Below are 13,841 nucleotides of genomic sequence, written 5' to 3'. Positions count from 1 at the left end.
AGCCAAACTAAGCTTCATAAGCAAAGGAGAAATAAAATCCTTTACAGACAAGGAAATGCTGCGTGATTTTGTCACCACCAGGTCTGCCTTACAAGAGCTCTTGAAGGAAGCACTAAACATGGAAAGGAAAAACCAGTACCAGCCACTGCAGAAACATACCAAATTGTAAAGACCATTAGCAATATGAAGAAACTGCATCAACTAACAGGAAAAATAACCAGATAGTATCATAATGACAGGATCAGATTCACACATAACAAAATTAATCTTAAATGTAAACGGGCTAAATGCCCCAATTAAAAGACACAGACTGGCAAATTGGATAAGGAGTCAAGACCCATTGGCGTGCTATATTCTGGAGACCCATGTAATGTGCAAAGGCACACATTGAATCAAAATAAAGGGATGAAGGAATATTTACCAAGCAAATGAAAAGCAAAGAAAAGCAGGGTTGCAATCTTAACCTCTGATAAAAGAGACTTTAAACCAACAAAGATAAAAAAAGACAAAGAAGGGCACTACATAATGGTAAATGGATCAATGCAACAAGAAGAGCTTACTATCCTAAATATATATGCACCCAATACAGGAGCACCCAGATTCACAGAGCAAGTTCTTAGAGACATACAAAGAAACTTAGACTCCCACAAAGTTAATAGTGGGAGACTTTAACACAGTACTGTCAATATTAGACAGATCAATGAGACAGAAGATTAATAAGATATTCAGGACTCTAACTTAGCTCTGGACCACTCAGACCTGATAGACATCTACAGAACTCTCCATCCTAAATCAGCAGAATATGCATTCTTCTCAGCACCACACTGACCACATAATTGGAAGTAAAACACTCCTCAGCAAATGGAAATCCTAACAGTCTCTCAGCTCACAGTGCAATCAAATTGGAACTCAGAATTAAGAAACTCACTCAAAACCACACAACTACATGGAAACTGAACAACCTGCTTTGGAATGACTACTGGGTAAATAACGAAATTAAGGCAGAAATAAGTTATTTGAAACAAATAAGAACAATGACACAATGCACCAGAATCTCTGGGACACAGTGAAAGCAGTATTTAGAGGGAAATTTATAGCACTAAATGACCACAGGAGAAAGCAGGAAAGAGATAAAGTCGACACTCTAACACCACGATTAAAAGAACTAGAGAAGCAAGAGCAAACGCATCTAAAAGCTAGCAGAAGACAAGAAATAACTAAGATCAGAGCAGAACTGAAGGAGATAGAAACACAAAAAACCCTTCAAAAAAAAAATCAATGAATCCAGGAGCTGATTTTTTGAAAAGATTAGGGGTGGGCACAGTGGCTCATGCCTGTAATCCCAGCACTTTGAGAGGCTGAGGCAGGTGGATCGCCTGAGATCAGGGGTTCGAGACCAGTCTGGCCAACATAGTGAAACACTGTCTCTACTAAAAATACAAGAAATTAGCTGGTCTCAGGCACCTGTAATCTCGGCTACTCAGGAGGTTGAGACAGGAGAATCACTTGAACCCAGGAGACAGAGGTTGCAGTGAGCCAAAAGCATCGATTGCACTCCAGCCTGGACAACAAGCAAAACAAAAACAAAAACAAAAACAAAAAAAAAAGAAAAAGAAAGAAAGAACAAAATAGACTTCTAGCCATTCTAGCCAGGCTAATTAACAAGAAAAGAGGGAAAAATGAAATAGACACAATAAAAAACCATAAAGGGGACATCACCGCTGATCCCAGAGAAATACAAACTACCATCAGAGAATACTATAAACACCTCTATGCAAATAAACTAGAACATCTAGAAGAAATAGATAAATTCCTGGACATATACACCCTCCCAAGACTAAACCAGGATGAACTTGAATCCCTGAATAGACCAATAACAAGTTCTGAAATTGAGGCACTTGTTAATAACCTACCAACTAAAAATATCCCAGGACCAGATAGATTCACCGCTGAATTCTACCAGAGCTACAAAGAAGAGCTGGTACCATTCCTTCTGAAACTATTCCAAACAATAGAAAAAGAGGGACTCTGCCCTAACTCATTTTATGAGGCCAGCATCATCCTGATACCAAATCCTGGCAGAGACACAACAAAAAAAGATAATTTCAGGTCAATATCCCTGATGAACACTGATGTGAAAATCCTCAATAAAATGCTGGCAGACAAATTCAACAGCACATCAAAAAGCTTATCCACCATGATCAAGTTGGTTTCCTCTCTGGGATGCAAGGCTGGTTCAATATATATAAATCAGTAAATATAATCTATCATATAAACAGAACCAATGACAAAAACCACATGATTATCTCAATTGATGCAGAAAAGGTCTTCAATAAAATTAAACACCCATTCATGCTTGATATTGATGGAATGTATCTCGAAATAATAAAAGCTATTTATGACAAACCCACAGCCAATATCATAATGAATGGGCAAAAGCTGGAAGCATTCCCTTTGAAAACCGGCAAAAGACAAGGATGCCCTCTCACTACTCCTATTCAACGTAGTATTGGAAGTTTTAGCCAGGGAAATCAGGCAAGAGAAATAAAGTATATTCAAATAGGAAGAGAGGAAGTCAGCTTGTCTCTGTTTGTAGATGACGTGATTGTATATTTGGAAAACCCCATCGTCTATGCCCAAAATATCCTTAAGATGATAAGCAACTTCAGCAAAGTCTCAGGATACAAAATCAATGTGCAAAAATCACAAGCATTCTTATATGCCAATAATAGACAAACAGCCAAATCATGAGTGAACTCCCATTCACAATCACTACAAAGAGAATAAAATACCTAGGAATATAACTTACAGGGGATGTGAAGGATCTCTTCAAGGAGAACTACAAACTGCTGCTTAAAGAAATAAGAGAGGACACAAACAAATGGAAAATCATTCCATGCTCATGGAGAAGAAGAATCGATATTGTGAAAATGGCCATACTGCCCAAAGGAATTTGTAGATTCAATGCTATCCACATCAAGCTACCATTGACTTTCTTCACAGAATTAGAAAAAACTACTTTAAATTTCATATGAAACCAAAATGGAGTCTGCATAGCCAAGAAAATTTTAAGCAAAAAGAGCAAAGCTGGAGGCATCACGCTACCTGACTTCAAACTGTACTACACGGCTACAGTAACCTAAATAGCATGGTATTGGCACCAAAACAGATATGTAGACCAATGGAACGGAACAGAGACTTCAGAAGTAACACCACACATCTACAGCCATCTTTGACAAACCTGACAAAAACAAGCAATGGGGAAAGAATCCTCTATTTAATAAATGGTGTTGGGAAAACTGGCTAGCCATATGCAGAAAACTGAAACTAGACCCCTTCCTTACAGCTTATAAAAAAATTAACTCAAGGTGGATTAAAGACTTAAATGTGGCCAGGCACAGTGGCTCACGCCTGTAGCCCCAGCACTTTGGGAGGCCAAGGTGGGCGGATCACAAAGTCAAGAGATCGAGACCATCCTGGCCAACAGGGTGAAACCCCGTCTCTACTAAAAATACAAAAACTAGCTGGGCGTGGTGGCGTGTGCCTGCAGTCCCAGCTACTCGGGAGGCTGAGGCAGGAGAATTGCTTGAACCTGGGAGGCAGAGATTGCAGTGAGCCGAGATCATGCCTCTGTACTCCAGCCTGGCGCCTGGTGGCAGAGCAAGACTCTGTCTCCAAAAAAACATAATAAAAAAGACTTAAATGTAGGACCTAAAACCATAAAAACCAAAGAAGAAAGCCTAGTCAATACCATTCAGGACGTAAGCATGGGCAAAGACTTCATGACAAAAACACCAAAAGCAATGGCAACAAAAGCCAAAATTGACAAATGGGATCTAATTAAACTAAAGAGCTTCTGCACAGCAAAATAAATTACCATCAGTAAATAGATAACCTACAGAATAGGAGATTTTTTTTGCAGTTTATCCATCTAACAAAGGGCTAATATCCAGAATCTACAAAGAACTTAAACAAATTTACAAAACCCCCACAACACCATCAAAAACTCGGTGAAGGGTATGTACAGACACTTCTCAAAAGAAGACATTTATGTGGCCAACAAATATATGAAAGAAAGCTCATCATCACTGGTCATTAGAGAAATGCAAATCCAAACCACAGTGAGATACCATCTCACGCCAGTTAGAATGGTGATCATTAAAAAGTCAGGAAACAACAGATGCTGGAGAGAATGTGGAGAAATAGAAATGCTTTTACACTGTTGGTGATAGTATAAATTAGTTTAACCATTGTGGAAGACAATGTGGCGATTCCTCAAGGATCTAGAACCAGATATTCCATTTGACCCAGCAATCCCATTACTGAGTATATACCCAAAGGAGTATAAATCATTCTGCTGTAAAGACACATGCACACATATATTTATTGCAGAAGTGTTAGTAATAACAAAGACTTGGAACTAACCCAAAAGCCCATCAATGATAGACTGGATAAAGAAAATGTGGCACATATACACCATGGAATACTATGAAGCCATCAAAAAGGATGATTTCATGTCTTTTGCAGGGACATGGATGAAGCTGGAAACCATCATTCTCAGCAAACTAACACAAGAACAGAAAACCAAACACTGCCTGTTCTCACTCATAAGTGGGAGTTGAACAATGAGAACCCATGGATACAGGGAGGTGAACATCAGACACTGGGGCCTGTTGGGAGGTGGGTAACTAGGGGAGGGATGGCATTAGGAGAAATACCTAATGTAGATGTCGGGTTGATGGGTGCAGCAAACCCCATGGCACATGTATATCTATGTAACAAACCTGCACGTTCTGCACATGTATCCCAGAACTTAAAATGTCTAATTTTAACATAAAAATCTAAGACATGCAAAGAAAGAGAAAATAATGGCTCATACCTACATAGGGAGAAAAGTAGTCAAAAGCAGCTTCCCCTGAGGAAGCCCAGATGCTGAAATTAATAAAGACTTTAATCAGTAATTTTAAGTATGTTCAAAAAACTAAAGGAAACTATGTCTAAACAACTAAAGGAAAATATGAGAGCAGTGTCTCTTCAAATACAGCATATTAATAAAAAGAAATAATAGCCTGTAATCCCTGCATTTTGGGAGACTGAGGTGGGTGGATCACCTGAGGTCAAGAGTTTGAGACCAACCTGGCCAAAATGGTGAAACCCCGTCTGTACTAAAAGTACAAAAATTAGCTGGATGTGGTGGTGCATGCCTGTAATCCCAGCTACTCAGAAGGCTGAGATTGAAGAATCACCTGAAGACAGGAGGCAGAGGTTGCAGTGAGCTGAGATGTACCACTGTACTCCAGCCTGGGCAACGGAGCAAGGCTCCATTTCAAAGAAAGAAATGGCAAATAAAAACCAAATAGAAATTCTGGAGTTGAAAAGTAAAATAGCTGAAATGAAAACTTTACTAGATGGAATCAACAGTATTTAAGAAGACAGAAGAATCAGGAAACTTGAAGAAAAATCAGTGAATTATCATATTATCAGATCATATTATCAGAGATTATATGATCTGAGGAACAGAATGAAGAAAAGTAAACAGCCTCAGAAACCTGTGGGGAACCATAAAATGCACCAACGTAATGTTTAATGGGAATCTCCAGTGGAGACAGAAAGAGAAAAAATATTTGAAAAGATAATGCCTGAAATCTTATCATATTTGATGAAAAACAGCAATCTGTATATCTAAGAAGCTCAGGGAACTCCAAGTAAGATAAACTTAAAGGGATTCACACCTAGACACATCCTAATCAAACTGTCAGAAGACAAAGGCAGAATCTTTTTTTTTTTTTTCTTTTTAAATTTGGAGTCTCACTCTGTCACTCAGGCTAGAGTACAATGGTTAGATCTTTGCTCACTGCAACCTCCACCTCCCAGTTTAAGCAATTCTCCTGCAAAGGCAGAATCTTAAAACAGCAAAAGAGAAGCAACTCCTCTTGTACAAGGGATTCTTGATAAGATTAACAGTTGTATTCTCATTCACACCATGGGGTACAGAAGACAGTGGGATGACATTTTCAAAGTGCTGAAAGGAAAAGATATTCCATTTTTGTCAAGAATTCTGTATCCCTCAAAAGTAAAAAGTAATATTTAGGTAAAGAAAAGCTGAGAGACTTTTCAACTAGCAGATCTGTCCTACAAGAAATACTAAAGGAAGTCCTTTAGGCTGAAATAAAAGGATGCTAGTCAATATCTGAAATTCATACGATGAAATAAGGAGTATTAGTTAAGATTACTGCATAAGTAAGACAATATAATAAATGTAGTTTTTATATATATATATAACTTTTTTCTCCTATCCGATTTAAAAGACAACTGAGTAAAGCAATGATTACAAACCTGTATTAATGAATACATAATGAAGAATGTAATTTGCATGATAATAGCAGTGCAAGGGAAGGGGGAAGTAATTGGCTATATATGAGCAACAATTTTATTTTTATGTGACCCTAAAATTCATATGTTGAAGTTCTAACCGCCAATATGACTGTATTTGGAGATAGGGCTTATGAGGAAGTGATAAAGGTTAAATGAGATCTTAGAGGTGGGGCCTTAATTAAATAGGAATTAGGGAGGAAGAGATACCAAAACTCTTTCTTCACCGTGTTAGGACAAAGCAAGAAAGTAGTCATCTGGAGGCCAGAAAGAGAACCCTCACTAGCAACTGAATAAGCTGCCACCTTGATCTTAGACTTTCCAGGTTTCAGAACTATGAAAAATAATTTTTTATTGTTTAAACCACCAAATTTGTGGCATTTGTTTTACAGTCCAAGTAAACTAAGACACTGTTGTAATTAAGTTAGTATTAATAATCTGAATTAGATGTTTCTAAAATAAGATGGAATTGTAATCCCCAGGGCAATCATGAAAACAAAACAAAACAAAACAAAACAAAACTAAAATAAATAATAAAAAAATGACCAGGGAATTAAGATGACACACTAGAAAGTACGTTTTTTTTTTTTTTTTTTGAGACAGGGTCTCACTTTGTCACCCAGGCTGGAGTGCAGTGTTGCAAGCATGGCTTAGTGCAGCCTCAATCTCCAAGGTTCAAGCTATCCCACTTCAGCCTCGCAAGTAGCTACAACTACAGCTGTGTGCCATCCCACCCAGCTAATTTTTAAAAATTATTTTTTGTAAAGTTGGGTTTTTACCATGTTGCCCAAGCTGGTCTTGAACTCCTGAGCTCAAGCAACCTACCTGCCTCAGCCTCTCAAAGTGCTGGGGTTATAGGCATGAACAATTGCACTGACAAAAATACATATTTAATGCAAAAAAGGCAGTAATGGCGGAACAAAGACACAAAAAATAAGACACACATATATATATAAAACAACACAACGGTAGATATAAATTATACCAATTGTAATTTTTATCACATAAATTAAGTGGAAATAGACTAAACAAACCAATTGGAAATTAGAGATTGTCAGACAGGATTAAAAAATAACATGCAACTACATACTGTCTATGAAAGACACACTTTTGATTCAAAGACACAACTAGAATAAAAGTAGAAGAATGGAAAAAGAAATACCATGTAAACGGTAATCAAAAGAGACTTGTAAGTGATTATATCAAACACACATGCACACCACACCCACAAACACATACACACAAACCCAGTATTTAAGAAAAAAATTGTTATCAAAAGATGAAGAGCATTTTATAATAAAAGAGTCAATCCATCAGAAATAGAACAACTATAAACATCTACACACCTAACAACAGGGCCCCAAAATACATGAAGCAAAACTGCCTAAATTGAAGTGATAGATAATTCAACAATAATACTTGGAGTCTTCAAAACCCTGCTTTCAATAATGAATAGAACAATTAGAAGATTGCCAAGGAAATGAAAACTTTGAATGACACTGTAAACCAACTAGACCTAAAAAATACCTATAGAACACTCCACTCAACAACAGAAGAATATACATTCTTCTGAAGTCCACATGGAGTATTCTTATGCATAAAACAAGTCTCAACAAACTTAAAATAGTTGAAATCATACAAAATATGTTTTCTGATTTCAATGGAATATTAAAAATTAATAACCAAAAGAAAGTTGGAAAACTCACAAAAATAATGCATCAAAGAATAAATAAAAGATTAATTAAGGAATACTCTGAGTTGAATCACAAAAACACAATATACTAAAACTAATGAGATGAGCTAAAATAATTTTTAGAGGGAAGTGTATAGCTGTAAACACCTGTATTAAAAAGAAGAACGCTCCCAAATTAATAACCTAACTTTGTAACTTAAGAAACTAGGAGGGCAAACTAAAGTCAAAGTAAGCAGAAGGAAGAAAATAATAAACATTAGAATAGTAGTAAGTAAAATATTGGAAAAATAATAGAGAAAACCAATAAACCTAAAGGTAATTCTTTGAAAAGATAAGCAAAATTGAATAACTGCTAACTCTACTGTTCAAGAGAAAATGAGGAAAGAATCAAATTACTAAAATAAAGAGTGAAAGAGGGGGCATTTCCATTGACTTTACAGAAATAAAATGGGTTATTAGGGAATAGTTTGAACAACTGTATGCCAATAAATTAGATAACCTAAATGAAGTGGACAAATTCCTAAAAAGATACTAACTCGAAAAGAAATGGAGGCTGGGCATGGTGGCTTACACCTGTTATCCCAGTACTTTGGGGAGGCAGAGGTGGGTGGATCAGTTGAGGTCAGCAGTTCAAGACCAGCCTGGCCAACATGGTGAAACCCTGTCTCTACTAAAAATACAAAAATTAGCTGGGTGTGGTGGTATGCACCTGTAATCCTGGGTACTTGGGCAGCTGAGGCAGGAGAATCACTTGAACCCAGGAGGCAGAGGTTACAGTGAGCTGAGATTGTGCCACTGCACTCCAGTCGAGTGAAACTCCACCTCAAAAAACAAAACAAAACAAAACAAAAAACAAAAAACAAAACAAAAACAAAAACAAAAAAACCCCACTAAACCAAAATCTTGAATACACACATAACACGTAAGGAGATTCAATTAGTAATCCAAAAGAAAATAAAATAAAAAAGTCCAGATGGCTTCCTTCATGAATTCTACCAAACATTTAAAGAATTAAGACAAATCCTTCTTACATTCTCTCAGAGAAGTGGAATTGGATAGAACATTTCCCAATTCATTCTAAGAAGCCAGTATTACCCTAATAACAAAACCAAAGACATCACAATAAAGAAAACTACATATCAATATCTCTTCTGCATACAGACCAAAAAATTCTCAAGAAAACACTAGCAAACCAAATCTGGTGATATATAGAAAAGAATTATACATCATGAGTAGTGGGATGTATCTCAGGAATGCAATGTTAGTTGAGTACACACAAATCAATCAGTCACCATATGAATAAAATAAAGGAAAAAGATCACACAATCCTTGAAATAGATGCAGAAACAGGATTTGACACAATTCGACCCCTTTCATGGTAAAAATACTCAGCAAATTAAGAATTGAAAACTTCCTCAAACTGTAAAGGGCATCTATGTAAAACCCATGGCTAGCTTCATGTTTAATAGTGAAAAACTGAAAGCTTTCTTTGTAAGATCAGGAATGAGACAGGAATATCTGTTCTTATTCTTCATTGTATTGGAAGATCTAGCCAGGGAAATTAGTGAGAAAGATAAATAAATGGTATCTTGGTGAGAAAGGAAAAAGTAAAGCTATCTCTATTTGTAGATCACATGGTCATGTACAAAGAAAATCCTAAGGCTGTATAAAAGACTTAGCGTTAATAAATGAATTCAGCAAAGTTATTGGATACAAGATGAACATACAAAAATCAATTGTATTTCTATAGGCTAGAATGAATAATTTAAAAATTAAACTTAAAAAAATTCAATTTATATAGCATAAAAGAATATAATACCTGAACAATACCTGTTGTAAGTACAAGACTTGTACACAAAAACTAGAAATCTTTGTTGAAAAAAATTAAAGATGACCTAGATAAATGGGAAGAAATCCCATGTTGATGGATTGGAATACATAATATTGTTAAGATGGCAATACTACCCTAATTCATCTATGGATTCAATGCATTCTTTATTAAAACTCAGCTATTATTTTTGTTTCAAAACTTGACAAGCTGATTCTAAAATTTATATTTGTGTTCGTATGCAAATGCAAAAGACAGAGAGTAGCCAAAACAATCTTGAAAAAGTTGGAGGACTCACACTTCCAGATTTTAAAGCTTACTCCAAAGCTACAGCTACCAAAACAGTGTGGTACTGACAAAAGGATCAGCATATAGATTCAATGGAGTAGAATCGAGAGTCCAGAAGTAAGCCAATCTATTTATGGGTCAGTTGATTTTTTTGACATGGGTGTCAATACAACAGGGGAAACAATACTCTTCTCAACAAATGGTGCTGGGATATTCACACGTGAAAGAATGAAGTTGGACTGGGTGCAGTGGCTCACACCTGTAACTCTAGCACTTTGGGAGGCTGAGGCAGGTGAATCACATGGGGTCAGGAGTTGGAGACCAGCCTGGCAAACATGGTGAAACCCCATCTCTACTAAAAATACAAAAATTAGCCTGGCATGGTGGTGCATGCCTGTATTCCCAGCTACTCAGGAGGCTGAGGCAGGAGAATCACTTGAACCCAGGAGGTGGAGGTTGCAGTGAGTTGAGAGTGTGCCACTGCACTCTAGCCTGAGTGACAGAGTGAGACTCTCTCAAAAAAACCCAAAAAAACAACAAAAAAAGATGAAGTTTGACCTCTTCCCTCACATCACATACAGAAATAAATCTAAATGTGCCAAAGACCTAAACACAAGAACTAAGCTGTGAAATTCTTAGAAGAAAATATAGGTGTGAATCTTCATGACCCTTGGATTAGGCAATATTTTCTAAAAAGTGACATCAAGACCACGAACAGTGGCTCATGCCTGTAATCCCAGCACTTTGGGAGGCCAAGACAGATCGCTAGAGGTCAGGAGTTGGAGACCGGCCTGGCCAACATGGTGAAACCCCTTCTCTACTAAAAATACAAAAATTAGCCAGGTCTGGTGGTATACACCTATAATCCCAGCTACTCAGGAGGCTAAGGCTGGAGATTGCTTGCACCCAGGAAGGAGAGGTTGCAGTAAGCCAAGATCATACCACTGCACCAGCCTGGGCAACAGAACAATACTGCATCTCAAAAAAAAAAAAAAAAAAAATAAAAAGAAAAAAAGGCCAAAAGCATAACCAACAAAAGAAAAATATAGATAAATTAGACTTTATCAAAATTAAAAGCTTTTGTACATAAATGATACTATCAATCAAGTGAAAAGAAAACCCATAGCATCTTAGTCCATTTTGTGTTACTTCAAAAGAATATCTAAGATGGGGTAACTTATAAAGAAAAAACAGTTTATTTGGCTCACAATTCTGATGTCTGGAGAAGTTCAAGATTGGGCATCTGGTGAGGGCCTCAGGCTGCTTCCACTCATGGTAGAAAGTGAAGGGGAGCCAGCATGTGCAGAGATCACATGGTGAGAGAAGAAGTGGTAGGAGATGCCAGGCTGTTTTTGTAAAATTATTTTTTTAAATTTTATTCTTAAATAAATTTTGGGATACATGTGCAGGACATCCAGGATTGTTACATAGGTATATTACCTGTGGCCAGGCTCTTTTTAACAATGAATAGAGTGAGAGCTCACCCTTGAGAGAGTGCATTAATCTATTCATGAGGAATCCTATGACCCAAACACCTCTATTAGGACCCATCTCCAATGTTGGGGATTAAATTTTAATACAAGGTTTGTAAGGGACAAGAATCCAAATCACAGCACATAGAATGAGAGAAAATATTGCAAATCATGTATCTGATAAAATTCTAAAATCCAGAATAAATAAAGAACTATTACAACTCAATAATAATAAGATCAAAAGTGAGTAAAAGATTTTAATAGACATTTCACCAAAGAAGATATAGAAATGATCAATGAGCACATGAAACAATGCTAAGCATTATTATTCATTAGCAAAATACAAATCAAAACCACAATGCAATACTATTTTACACCAACTAAGATGGCTAAAGTTAAAAAAAAAACATAATAATATATGTTTGTGAAGGTGTGGAGGCATTGGAACTCTGGTGGGATCATAAAATGGTGTAGCTGCTTTGGAAAACAGTTTGGGAGTTCCTCGAAAAGTTAAGCATGTAGTTAACATGTGACACAACAATTTCACTTCTAGGTATATACCTTAGAGAACTGAAAACATGTCCACATGAAAACTTGTACATAGATGTTCACAGCAGCATTATTTATAGTAAAGTGAAAATAAACCAAATGCCTAATTGCTGAATAGATAAACAAAATATGACATATCTCTACCATGGAACATTATTCAGCCACAAAAAGGAATGAAGTACTGATGCATTCTACAGCATGGATGAACCTTAAAAAGATTACACTAAGTGAAAGAAGCCAATTATAAAAGGCCACATATTGTATGATTCCATTTATATGAGATGTCCAGAATAGGCAAATTTATACAGGTATTAAGTATTTATGGCTATCAAAGGCTCCTGAGAGTGGGGAATGAGGAGTGACTGCTGGAAAGTATGGATTTTCTTTTTGGGTGATGAAAATGTTCTAGAATTAGATACTGTCTGTAGGTAGTTGTATAGATAGGATTGTACAACTTTGCAAATATATTAAAAGGAACTAAATCTAATGCTTATAAAAAGGCAAATGAATAAAAAATATGAAAGAAGGGGAAGGTGAAGTTGAATATTAATAACACATGGAACCAAATATTGAGTCTAGTGTTAACCATGAGTGCAGCAGAATGTTGCATCTAGGGTAAACCATAAGTAGAGGAAAATGTGGCGTCAACTATTAATAGTGAGTGGAGCAGCATGTTGAATCTAGCATAAGGGAAAGAAAGCAGAACATTATGTCTGCTGTTACAATTGCACACAGCAGAATGTGTTGTCAGGTGTTAATAGTTATCAGAGAATGTGGATTCAAGCATTTGTAGTGAATGTAGCAGAATTTGAAGTCTAGTGTGAATGGTGCAGAGAGCATATTGTCAAGTTTTGTTGTAAGGGTGAATAGAGGAGAGTGTGGTGTCTACTGCTGATGGCAAGTGAAACAGAATGTTGTGTCTCACATTAAAAGTTAATGGAACAGTCAGTGTCATGAAAAACAAAAAACAGCTGGGAGACTGTTCTAGGTTAAGAGACAAAATAGAGCAACCATGTGCAATATAAACTGGAGTCTTGATTGGATCCCTCATCATATTTTCTGATGACTTTTTGAAAAGTGGGATAATTTAAAGTTTCTGTATTAGATGATATTATTGAATTATTTCAAATAAATTTATTTCTAAGTCAATAATTATTGAATTAAGGTTAAGTTTTAAGGATGTGATAATGTCATTGAGATTCTCCTTCCTTATTTTGAGGTCAATTGTCATGTCTGTGTTGATTCAGCAAAAACTGTATCTACCTACCTACCTGCCTACCTGCTCATCTATCTATGTATTCATCCATCCATCTACCTATATAGAGAAAGTATATATGGCAAAATGATAACTGGTGAATCTGGGTAAAGAGTATGAATATGAATCTGGATAAAGAATGTTTATTGTATATTCTTTCAACTTTTATATATCAAAACAGAATGTTAAGCAGCATTAATTGGAAATGGTGCAAAACATTGTTTTTAGCAGAAGGCTAAAGGAAGCAGAATACGGTGTCTGGCTTTAATAGTGGAGCAGAACATTGTGTGTGTTGTTGAGTGAATAGAGCAGAATGTGACTCAAACAATAATAGTGAATGTGGTAGAATGCAGCACGTAGCATTAAAAGAGTGAAGCAGAATGA

General features: G+C 36.4%; 1 protein-coding gene across 2 annotated transcripts in view; it reads right to left on the bottom strand.

The window, feature by feature from the left end:
- GLRA1 (glycine receptor alpha 1) overlaps positions 1-13,841 on the bottom strand; it is a 113,009-nt gene that overhangs the window by 14,615 nt on the left and 84,553 nt on the right. The window lies entirely within an intron of this gene.

Source organism: Sapajus apella, unplaced genomic scaffold (assembly GCF_009761245.1).
Source record: "Sapajus apella isolate SASKATOON/1434 unplaced genomic scaffold, GSC_monkey_1.0 scaffold112, whole genome shotgun sequence".
NCBI lineage: Eukaryota > Metazoa > Chordata > Mammalia > Primates > Cebidae > Sapajus > Sapajus apella.
This window is presented reverse-complemented; position numbering and strand designations above follow the sequence as displayed.